The sequence below is a fragment of the Sciurus carolinensis genome, chromosome 1, assembly GCF_902686445.1.
Source record: "Sciurus carolinensis chromosome 1, mSciCar1.2, whole genome shotgun sequence".
NCBI classification, from domain to species: domain Eukaryota; kingdom Metazoa; phylum Chordata; class Mammalia; order Rodentia; family Sciuridae; genus Sciurus; species Sciurus carolinensis.
This window is the reverse complement of record NC_062213.1, coordinates 208,641,768-208,653,860: the sequence shown is the minus strand read 5'-3', so window position 1 is coordinate 208,653,860 and position 12,093 is coordinate 208,641,768.

Below are 12,093 nucleotides of genomic sequence, written 5' to 3'. Positions count from 1 at the left end.
CTGGGCTAGGGTCCAGCAGGGTCCTTCTTCCCGGCTCTGCACTGCAGTGGGTCTTGCCCTCTCGTTCCTGGTTCTTGGTGTGAAACCTGGTTGTTTCTCCTGGTCTCGGGGCCTCTTTTATCTGCGCATCTGACAATTCATGTGGGTTGTTTGTTTTTATTCCCTCTGCTAGTCCCAGTGGCTCTCTCCATCTGGAACCTCTGTCCATCCATTCCTGGGAATTTTCTTGAATTATACTTTCAAAGGATTTCCTCCTTTCTACTTTCTCTGTTCCCCTGTCAGTGGTAAATATTGGGATTTGGACCTGCTGCTGGGGTCTGGCCTGGTTCTTGGGTCTGAGCATCCTGCAGAGGCCTGCAGTGCCTGGTGGGAGGTGGGTGAGCTCCCCAGGCCTGGCTGGGCAAGTCTGGGGTGTGCCTCAGCGCAAACCACAGCCGGACACACCTGGGGACTCAGGAGCAGTCCACTTCCTCCCGGTCCTGGGGGCAGAGCAAGGTCGGGTGAGGGCAGGGCTGCTTCTCCAGGGCTCTCCTGGTGGAGATGCTCCTGCCATGTCCCCAGTGACCTTTCCTCCATGCCCATCCCTGGCATCTCTGTGGGTCTCCTCTTCACAATGACACAGAGGGACAGGGCCGCAGGGCCTCATTTACTCTGATCCTCTCTTCACAGGCCTTCTCCAAACACCCATTCTGAGGTCTGGGGCTCTGGGTGGGGCTGGACACCATGTGGACAGGAGTCCTGGCCTGTGAGGCTACCAGGTGACCCATGCACAGTACCGCCCTGGGCTCCATGGAGGTGCCAGCTCTGCCCAGCTGCAGCCCTCCCAGGGGAGGGGGAAGACAGCCAGATCCACTCTCCTTGCGCTTCAGAGTTCACTTCCTCCCTGCTGATCCACTGGGCAGCCTTGAGCCCTGGCTGCACAACTGGCCTCGCCACCTCCAGGGAGGGAGCCCACACTTGCTAGCTGATGCCAGGAACTCGGAGTGACCCCCCAAGTGGTCCATGGAATGGGTGGCACAGGAGTTCCCAGGCAGCCTGGAGGAGGCAGTTTGGGGGTTGCCTGTGGTGGGGAGGAGGGCATCGTAGGAGGCAGAATCTGTTTTGTTCCAGGAACAGGGAAAAAAAAAAAAAGTTGTTTTGATGAACTTGTGCTTATGGGGTGCACACAGCTGGTGTTGGGAGGCTGAGTCTTCTCCCAAGAAACGGCCCCGGGTGAACAGCATCATCAAAACATCACTGTGCGGTCCCACCACTCTGCACTCCCTGCTTGTTCCTGCCCCAAACCCTTGCCCCCAGCCCCCATCTGCAGTGGTCAGCACAGTGGGCCTCCTGCGTCACTCTGTCAAACCATCCTTGCTGTGTGACACCAACAGTCGGTCCCCCCAAGGAGGGGCTGCTGTGTAGGACATTGCACTGTGGCCCTCAGCAGGCACAGTGGCCTAGAGGGTCCCTGCAGACCCTGGGCACCATGCACCTGGGACACAGAGCTCTGGCTGGGCCCTGGTGGAGACCAACCCCTGTGGTCACAGCCTGTGGAGCTGCAGAACTCCAGGGTCTACCTCAAGTCCCTAACTCCAGACCACAAAGACAGTGGGCTGGGGCCTGCCAGGCGTCCACTTCAGGTGTCCAGGTCTACATTGGAAGAACAGGCTCCAGGAAGTGGTAGGTGGGGCTGGTGGCAAGGTGGAGCCCCAGGAGAACTGGCCCTGGGTGACCACAGGTGGGGAGAGGGTCTGCTGACCAGTGAGGCCTGACCAGCTCTGGTGGAGGCTGGGAACAGGTCTGTGGCAGGCGCTGACCACAGCTTGGACCTTGAGCTCCCTGCAGCCCACTACTGCTGGAGGAGCTGCTCTCCCTGCTGGTCCTGAAGCCTCGTGTCCACACCCTGGTTGCTCTTGTGGCCACCACTGTCCTGGACTCCTCCCATTCACTCGCATACCCGGCCCATCTGCAGCCCTGGCCCTCCCTCCTCCTGTTTCTGGGGAGCCCTCTCAGACAAGTCTCTGCCCAGCAATGTGTCTCGGCCTGGGAGGGCTTGTGTCCTTGTTCTGTGTCATCCATCACCTGTGGGTGGCCTGGGGTGGACCACAGCAGCCCCCGCCCTGCCCCCGCTCCTTCCAGGTGGGTACATCATGTCTGCATGAGGCCACAGCCGTTCAGGAGGGGAACAGCTATGCTGGGCATGGCTTCGTCGACAGGTTCCTGGAGGTCCAGGAGGGGTGAGCAGCCTCCTGGACCCCTCTGGGCTTTCAAACACAAGATTTGGGGTGCCAGTCAGGCCCCTTCTTGATAATCCCACCTTCCAAGGTGGGCATCCTGCTGCAGCCTCTGACCACCCCAGGGCTATGGTCCCCTCAGCTTTCCCTGCCCCTATGACCACTGCTGACCAAGCTGGAGGCTGCAGGGGCATTCTGGGCAGTGGAGTCCTTGGGCCTGGGTGAGACCAGCTCCCTCCCCTTCCTGGTCAGGCCTGGAGAGTCTGGCTACCTCACTCTGCAGGCAGGGGGCCTGGGAAAGTCTGGGAGGGATGGCTCAGCAGGGCCTGGTGGCATCTGCCACACACCTCCACACTGCCAGGCTCTTCTCAAGCTGCAGACCTTGGGGCGCAGCGAGAGGGAAGGGCAGCCAGCCAGCAAGGACACCTCCAGGGCTCCCTGCGCTTTCTGATGGGGAACTGTAGGACGCGCGGTGTCCCATCCAGAATCACTGCAGTCTGTTGGCAGCTCCCTCTGCGTGCACCCTGCACAGGTCCTGCTGCTCACCGGTCCTGCTGCTCACGGGTCCTGCTGTTGTGGAAACTGGGCTTTGGGTCTCTCTGCCTACAGCGGCCAAAACCTGAGTCAGAAAGCAGGGCCTTTGGGGACAGTTCTGTGGCCTGTGGGAGTTCTGCCTGCCCCTCCCCCTCCTCCTCCACAGAGGGACCTGGGGGGCACACAGGGGCACCAAGGCCTGTAGTTCCAGTGACTCTGTAGGCTGAGGCAGTAGGGTTTCAAGTTTAAGGCCAGCCTCAGCAACTCAGCAAGATCGTCCTCAAAATAAAGAATGAAAAGGCCACTGTGGTTCAGTGCCCAGCACCCCGGCCAAAAAAAAGAGTGCACAGTCCACCAGTCTGAGCACCCTGGGGGCCAAACTGGGAGCTGCTGCAGCCCAGGGCTGTGGGGTGGGGTGGGCAAGGAGTAGGCAGAGCTCTGAGAAACCAGGTGGGGGCTGAGGATGTGGGGGGACCCTTGGGGTGCGGACACATTGTAGGGGTGGTGAGCAGAGAGTATCAGGCCTGTCCTTGCCTGGGGAAGGCCTGGGTCCACCCAGGAGCGAGTGCTGGGGGTTGGAGGTATCCTCCCCAGAGGGAAGAGAGGTTTTGTGTGCCAGGCATGGCATCGTCCCTCTAGCCCTTCAGCCAAGTGTCCACTGGGTCAGCCCATCCTGTCATTCTCAGCAAAGGGGCAGAGGTCAGGTGGGTGCTGAGCAGGACAGGCTGCAGGGAGTGGGCCGTCTTGTGGGCACGGCTGGACCTCCCCAGTCAGGAACTGATGAGAGGTCCTACACCGAGGGAGGCTGCGGAGGCCTGCTGGGATGGCCCACTTAAAAACCGCGGGGAGAGTGAGGTCCGACGCCCTGAAGTCCTCGGGAAGCTCCTCCAGGGTGAGGCAGGAGTGCAGAGCAGCTGCTGGGCTGGGCCTGCGACTGGGGAAACCGCCCCACCCGCCGGCGGGCAGGCTGGGCTCCTGGGCGGGTTCCTTCACCTGCGAACTCCGCCTCACCTCCATTTGAGAGGGGTTAATTGGGCGCAGGTGCGACCTCAGGCAAACAAAGGCGCGGTCCCCCGCCGCCGAGCCCTTCCCGGCACTGCCCGAGCCTGGGGGCCGGGTGTAAAAGGGGTCGCCTGGAGGCCGTCGGTTCTCCGACTTGAGATGGGGGGACCCCGTCACCGTGAACGCGGCCGGGAAGGGGCAGCGAGGCTGCCCTCCCTGGCCCCCGAGTCCCGCGGGCGCAGCTGTTCCCGCCTCCCCGCCCCGCCCTCTCCTCGGCTTTCCCGAGGACAATGGCGTGGGGGTGCCCGCGGCGCGGCCCCCTCTGCTCTTCTGGGTTCCAGAGCAGCAGGAGCCGAGCGGGCGGGGAGCGGAGCTCGCCAGAGGAAACCCGAGCCCCGCCAGGTGCGCGAGACAAAAGCGGCGCCGCCGGGGCCAGTCCGGGGCGGGTCTCCGCGCTCCCCGAGCGGGTGCGCCGAGGGGCCTGCGGTTCTCCCGGGCGCGCGCCGCGGCCTCGCCTCGCCAAGGGCCCGAGGAGGCCGGGTGACCCGGCTGCGCGGGGACAGGGCGTCTGACCTCAGGCGGGAGCACGGGGGCGCGGGCGTCCACCCCCGGTCTCTTCCGAAAACGCAGGCGCCCACCTGTCGGTTCTTGAGTCTCCTCCGTCCTCAGTGCGGGTTTCCGGGAACAGGGTAGCAGCTTTCAAGGCGCTTCGCCCGTGGGAGTGTCCTGGATCCTCGTCCCCCGCCCTGCTTTGGGTCCTGGGCGCCCCACGCTCTCAGGGGTGAGGTCCAGAGACCTCCCTAACCCCACTGGTGTCCATGGGTCTGGGTCTGGCTGCTGCTCGGGTGGATTCTCCTCCCTCTCCGGGAGGGCCTTCTTAAAGAGAGGACTCTGCAGCCCCAGGGTATGGCACAGCCATTCCCTGCCATTGTCACCATGTAGCAAGGTCCTGCCTACAGCGGGAGCCCTGAACTGTGGGAAGGAGGGTTCTGGGATGGCCTCCCTGCCTTCTCAGGCACCAGCCCAGCATCCCCAGAAGGACCCCCATTCCCTCTTAATGGGGGCTCCACCTCCAGTTTCTTCTCTCCTGGACTCTACACACTCTCCTCTCCTGGGGTCCTCTGTGTGTGTCCACATGCACAGATACACATTCACATGTACTCAAACATGGTCACAGCTGTGGGCACACATATGATCATACATGTGTGCACAACTTGGTAATACATGCTCACACAAATGTTCACGTGTGCATACACAGATGCATGTGCACAGACACATGCTCCTGTGTATGCACATGTGTATACGTGTGGTTGCATGCTTGGTCACATGCATATGTGCACGTGGAGACATGCTCACTAGCATTCACACATGAGCTCACACAGTCGTACACATTCAGACAAACACACAAACAAGCATAGCCATGCACACACAGATGCATGCACCAGCCTTTGCCAGGCGAGTGCCCACAGAGTGCTCTCTGCCCCAGCCTGGGGGCTCCTCTCATTCAGTTCTCGCCCAGTGTCCCACCTCTGTGGGATGCCTAGGCTTCCTGCCTACTGCTGGCCTGGGACAAAGTCCTTGGGGCTTGGGAGAGAGCAGGGCAGACCCACAAGCAGAAGGGCAACTTGGCTTTGCTCTCAGGGAGCGTCCTCTTGACCTGCCACTGATCTCTCCAGGTTGGAGGCTGGATCACCAAACAGGCTCCGCCTCTTCCAGGGCAGGACTGTGCCTGGGAACCCCCAACCACCGGCATCCACTCCTCCAGGAAGCCCTCCCTGCTGCTTCTTTGCTCCCTGAGCTCAGCATGTCAGCAACTGCTCCTCTGGAGGTTGGAGAGGAAAGGGGGCCAGGGCAGAACTTGGAGTAGCTACACAAGGCTGACAGAGGCGCTGCAGGCGTGAGCAGGAGGACCCTTCCTGGAGCCTAGACAGGCTCAGCTCACCTGCAGCCAGACTGTGCCTCACTGGTCTGGGCGAGGTTTTCAGGACCCGGAATGTGGTGAATTTTCCAGAAAGTCAGGTATAATCTGAGGCAGTTGAAAGGAAGCCTCCTTTATCCTGAGAGTTTATTCATTTCTTAGTGCTGTTCATTTGTGGGGACACTGTGCAGCTCAGGGTGGAGCACTACCTAGCACCTGGGTTCTGGCCCTGGGTTCTGGCCCCAGAACAACAACAACATCAAGCCATTTTTACTTTGTAAAATGACTGTTTGTAGACAGTGACATTTTAAATGTACTTTTTGACAAATAGGCACATGCTAGTTCTCACGTCTGAAATGGTGGGTCCCGTACAGGTCTGTGTTTTCCTGTTTTTGCTTTTTCTTGTAGTGCTGAGGCTGGAACTCAGGGCCTCACATATGCTAGGTAAGTGCTCCTTCCCTGAGCTGCACCCCACCCAGACCTAGGGAAGGGGCAGCGGTGACTGAGTCTGCTCCCAGGTACAATGTGGCCCTGTGGCTCAGGAAGCCCATTTGTGCCCGTCAGCCTCCCGCAGCTTCTTTAGCACCCTCCTGAGTGAGGCTGGCCATCGAGGAACAAGGGTTTCCACAGCTCCAGGTCCTGGTGCCAGGTGCGGTGGCGTGAGGTCAAGGATGATGCTCGGAAGGGAGAGTAGACTCAGACGGCAGGTGTCCCGACTTAGAATCCAGGTGCTTTGTGTTGAGGTGCACTCCGTTTCTTTTCCCAAGCGGTGCAACCAGAGAACACCTTTGACCTAAGTCGATGTCCAGAAATGAAACAGGATTTACTGCAGCTGTGCTGAGAAGCTCACGTGGGAGGGACATTTGAACGATCTTGGCCGTCTGTTGCTGCAGTTACTCTGGGCTGCTTCCTGCTTCCTGCCTTACCTGGGAATCTGTCTTAGAAGAGACAAAAGGAAAGGAGCAGGTGGGGGTGTCCCTCACTGTGAGCTCTTGTAAGGCCAGGAATGATCTCTTGGTACAGATGAGGAACAGCTTGGCTAGGAGGGTCTGGGCAGGAAGCCGGCGGGGTGTCTCCTCTTGGCCCAGCGCTTCTGGGTCCTGCACAGATGCCGTGCATAGCCATTTGCCCTCTGGCTTCACCTCTCTGCATGGTGGATATGCTCTTGGTCAGGCCTGGAAGGAGGTGATGGGCACAGGAAGGTCCTAGGGAGCAGTGCCACATTCAGGGCATCTGCCCTGAACTTGTGAGATGTGGCTCTTATGTGCTGCTTGAGGTTTTTGTTTTGTTTTAATGTATGTTTTAGTTGTAGGTGGACATGATACCTTTGTTGTATTTTATGTGGAGCTGAGGATCAGACCAGGGCCTCATGCATGCCCAGCAAGTGCTCGCCACGGAGCCCCAGCCCTGGGTTTGAGTTTTAATCTTGCTTCCGGCATCTTTCCTGATGCAGGGCTTTCCAGGGATGCTGGTGGTATCCTCTGTTAGTCTTTGCTTCTGTTTCAAGAAGGATTCTCCCCCAAGTTATGAACAGCCTGGGGTTCCTCTAAGCCCTGTGCCTTAGCTCCCTTTTTGAAGCTCCGGGGCCTTGGGGTGCAGAGCTGCTTTGCTCTCCTTGTGGATTTTCTGAATGGCGTGTGGCCCGCCTTGGCGAGGGGCTCTGCCTCCCCCTGATTCCCCATGGCTGTGAGCCCTTCTGCTGTGACCATTCTGCCCAGCCTGCACTGGGTCCCAGATCCCAGTGCCTGATTTCAACTGTGTGGTTCCCATCGGGCAGGTGTCCCTTCCTGTGGGACCTGCGGGCTCCCCCACAGGACTGCCCACAAGCAGGAGCAGGCTGGATAGTCCCTAGGGCCTCGAGGAGCTGGGTGGGACTGGCATGGGAAAGGGAATCGACTGGGAGGAATGGGCATCTTCACAGTACAGCTTCTGGGCCCCACTCAGGGGGAACTGACCACTCTCAGGTCCCAGGAGACCTTTCGGGTTGGCACCCAGACACTGCTGTCTCTTGGCCTGCTCCACGTGGGCCCAGCCCCTCTGGCGGGGAAGCCCCTCCTGTGGGGAGCTTCTCATGACCACTGTGCCTCAGGGCTGCCTCTGCTGATTCTCTAAGCTCGGTGGTCACTCCGTGGGCCCCTGGGAGGGCAACCATGATGCCCCATCACCACACTTCCTGGGGCCTGGGGCCTTTCTACAGCAGGGGTGGTCACTGTCGTCCTCTGGAGGCAGACTGCTGCTCCAGACTCTGGGCCTGAGGTTGGCTTCTCCTCTGGGCCCCCTGAGGGAAGGAGCACAGAAAGCACTTCTCCTCAGTCCCCTCTGGATGGACGAGGATTCCCGAACACTGGCCCTCCCCAGGCAGACATTTTCCTCTCCAGATGAGAGTCAGTAGCCAAATACTGAGTGCTGTCCCCCACGGCCACGTCCATGCCCAGCTGGGCACATGCAGAAGGTCAGGGTGCACTGGGTTGTTACTAGATGTCCGCAGCCCTGAGTCGCCCCAGAAGGGGGAGCACCCGAGGCAGTACCCCTGCTCCCCAGGCTCCACACTGCCTGCAGCCTCTGCCATTGGCGGCTCAGAGACACAGAGCCGGCTTCCCCACGTCACTGCCACAGCGGCCAGCTCTGCACCTTTGTGCTGTGGGCAGGCCCGACAGTCGCAGATCCTTCCAGCAGCCTCGTGGCTCATGGTGAGGGTCCCCAGCAGAGCCCAGGCATGTGCCTCACTCCCACTCAGCGCTCAACATGATGTCGCAGACCACAGGCATCTGCTGCACATCCAGGAGCCCTGGAGGCAGGACAGATTTGTCTCGCCCTGGTGTCACACAGCAGGGGACACACAGGACACCCAACAATCTGGGCAAACTCATGATGGAAGGTCCTTAAGAGGCTTCAGTCACACGAGCGGTTCACAGCTACTGGGGGGAGGGGCTGCTGCCATGCCCAGCATGTCGTGCTCCCTCATGGCCTGGGCCTCAGGACCTGGACCCGCGGCCCCGGGGTCTGAACCAGCTGAGCCCTGCGCTGTGCGTAGACCCCTGCCAAGCCGCAGCTCCCTTGCCCCTGGCTGCTCTCTGCCTGCGCCACCCTGCTCCCACTGACCACAGCAGCAGGAAGCACTGGCTGGTGGCCTCCTCTGAAGGGAGCTGTGGAACACCGTGTCCCCCGGTGACTCTTCTTGCTGGCAGCTTTCCTGTCCCTGGACAGACACTGCCCACACTGGGTCTGGACTCCCTGGCTCCCCCGTTCAGGGGCCCCCTCTCTCACGGCGTCCTTCTCTGCCCCTCGGCGCACAGGCACGTGCCCCCACCTCTGAGACCCTGCCAGCCCGTGCCCCTGCAGGCATGGCATTCTCTGCCCCCCACACCCCACCTCTGTCCAACCTGCAGACTGGCTCCTCCTCCTGCTACACCCCGTCCTCAGGCAAGGTCCAGTGACCTCCTCCCACTGGCCTGGCCTCCCTCCTGGGCCCTCACACAGCTCCCCCACCTCTTCATCTCCTGTCCCACTGTGAGTGGTGCTGGCTGAGGCTCTGTCCCCAAGACGACTCCTTGTCCATCTACACAGTTACCCTGGACTGTGTCCAGCTCTGCAGGTCAGACGTGCAGCCACCCAGCAGGACTAGAATTCCTGAGTGTCATGGTAGAGGAGAAGTGCCCTGGTCAGACCAGAGTTGGGCCTGGTGCCACCCCAGGTATCCAGGCACCCAGCCTCTTGTCCCGGGACACACATCTGAGAAAACTGTCCCCGTGGCAGGCGGGGAATGGTCTTAGCAGGGTCCTTTCCGGAGGACCTCTCAATGATGTATGGAAATGTCAGCTCTCAGATTCTCACCAGGTGCCCCCCTGCTGGAGACCCAGCTCTGCAGGACCCACAGGTGCCCTGGGCCAGGCTGACCTGCTGGGCAGAGGTGTTGAAACTCCTCACTAATCAGCTCGGACAACATCAGGATCGGGGGCCAAGGGCCTGTCGACAGCCCGCCCAGGCCTGCGGGCCCACACCTGGAACCCAGGATACTCTCAGCTATGGGAAGAGGGACATTCTTGGGGGTCCCAGCCCAGAGACAAAAGGCCACTACCACATCATTTCTAGGAAGTGGACAGGTCAGAGGGACAGCTCCCAGTCATGGGTCATGGGGCTAGCACAGCTGCTCAGCAGGTTTCCCTCTAGGCAATGGAACGTTCTGGAACAGAGTGAAGCTGCTCAGCATGGTGGAGCAGTCGGTGCCACTGACTTGCCCCCCTGAGATGGTTTTGCATGAATGTCGTCCCAATTAAAAAACAAACCTCCCTGCAGAACAGTCTCTACCAGACACCCACCCAGCCAGGAAGGAGTGCAGGGGCCTCTGACCACAGCCCGGCCCAGGCCTAGTCTTGGGAGTCGCCTCAGTGCCACCCGGAAGGGGCCTTTGCCCCTGGGAACAGCTGGAGTGAGCCTCCCTCCTCTGCCTCCCCACCCTCGGTGCCTCTGAAAAACAAGCCTGCTGGAGCTAGGGGCTCCCCGAGCTCAATTAGGCACCAGCGCAGAGAAGGGAGTGAGGCAGCCACTCAGGCCCCAGCTTCTCAGCGACTCTTTCCTGCCTTCAGAGACCAATTACCCGGGTGGAGGCCCAGCGGCCTCATTAAGTCATGCTGCTGTGAGGGAGCCAGGAGTGGCCCCCAGTGTGGCTGGTCCAGGCTCTGGGCAGCTCCCGGCCTTGAAGGGCTGCACCCCAGCCCCACTGGGTTTCGGCCTCTGCCCAGGAGCTGAGGGCCTGGGGCTGGCACTAGGGCTACAGGTGGTGGGCTCCCCTCCTGCCAGGGACACAGCCCACAGTGACCATCTTTCTGAGCCTGGGTTGCATCAGACACCACCCTGGGGGCCAAGCAGCAGCACCTGGGGCCCGGGAGCCCAAGAAAACAGGGACACTCTCCCCCGCGGGCTTGCCAGGCACGAGGCTCCCAGCGCTAGGCTGGTGCTGCCTGGTTTCCACCGTGAAGCAGCCCCGGGTGGGGCCTCTGGGCTGGGGCCCTGCTTCCTGCATGGTTTCTGGAGGGTCCTGCCTCCCTCCTCTGCACTGCAAGCTGAGCACTGGTCCCAGGGCCTGTTCCAGAACATTGTGCCTTGGGGCCTCTTGAAGTTCCGAGACCAGAGCTGGAGTCCACAGCCTTTCTGACCCTGCCCCTTGCCCTCCGCGCAGGAGGAGCTGAGCCCCCATCTGGTTACATCTGTGCTCTGGCTCTGATGAGGCTCCGAACCCCCCAACCTCAGGACACCCTTGCCCTGGCCTCTTGGGCTCAGGGCAGCCGTTCCCCCGAGGGCTCCAGGAGGTTAGCAGGGGCCTTGCCACAGGGCCTCCAGGCTCTGCCTCCCTCCTCAGGGTCCCCACTACCCCAACTGTGTACCCGCTCCGGGCTGGCGCCCCTGGCTCCTCACAGCCCCTGTCCCTGAGCCCCCAGCCACGTCACCCCTGAGTCTAACTTGGGCCCTGTGGGGAGAACAGGAAGCGGACAAGAGCCACCCAGGCCTGGGAAGGCAGCCCTGCCCAGGGGAGGAAGGTAAGGAGGCCTCCACCAGTGACCTCCTGGGCTGACCCGCACGACCTCATGGCCCACTCAGGCCCAGGCCTCTTGCTGTGCTGGTCCCCAGGGTCCTGAGATGGATGTACCCCCACCCCCTGTGCCCTTGCAACCCTAGGGGTACCAGGCTGAAGCCGTTTCAGCCGAGTGTGCCAACAAGGGGCGGGGGACCCAGGACCTGAGTGGTGGGGACCGGCTGTGGAGTGTGGAGGGGAGTCTGCAGGACAGGTGAGGGGTCCCGGGCTGAGCTCCTGAGGCCGCAGCTGGAGGAGCAGAGCTCAGGGAGGAGGGGCTGGGGTCAGGCCCAGGAGCCATCAGGGCCAGTGTGCGTCCCGTGCCCTGGAGCCTGTGCTGTTCTCAGCACACCCAGGACACTGAGGTGGCTGTCACCATCCTCTCCACCACAGGCTTAGGAGGCCAGCAGGTCAGGGCTGCAGACATCTGACCCAGCAGGGTCAGGGCCATTAGGGAGCCAGACATAAACCAGAGTCCAGGGGCAGGGAGGTCTAGGGCGCCAGAGGGGACCTCATCCGCCTGGAGCGCATCCTGCCCGGCCCTGGCCAGGACAGTGGCCTGCTTTCCACAGGCAGGCAGTGTCCTCGCAGCCCAAGCCCTCCTGGTGCTCTCGGGGGGCGCTGGTGGGCAGGACAGTCCTGTCCCTGCTGCTATTATGAGTCCTACTGGCTCTGGAGCCCCCAGCCCTCCCCTGAATCCTAGAATTTTCACTCAAATTAGATGCTAATACTGGCTCCAGCTGCTGCTTTGGAACGCAAATCTGTCACCTGCAGGAACGCCATGTCCTGCCAGCACCTGGGTTTGAGGCAGCCAGAGCCAGGGTTGGGCTGGCAAGCCGTGGGGCTCAGCT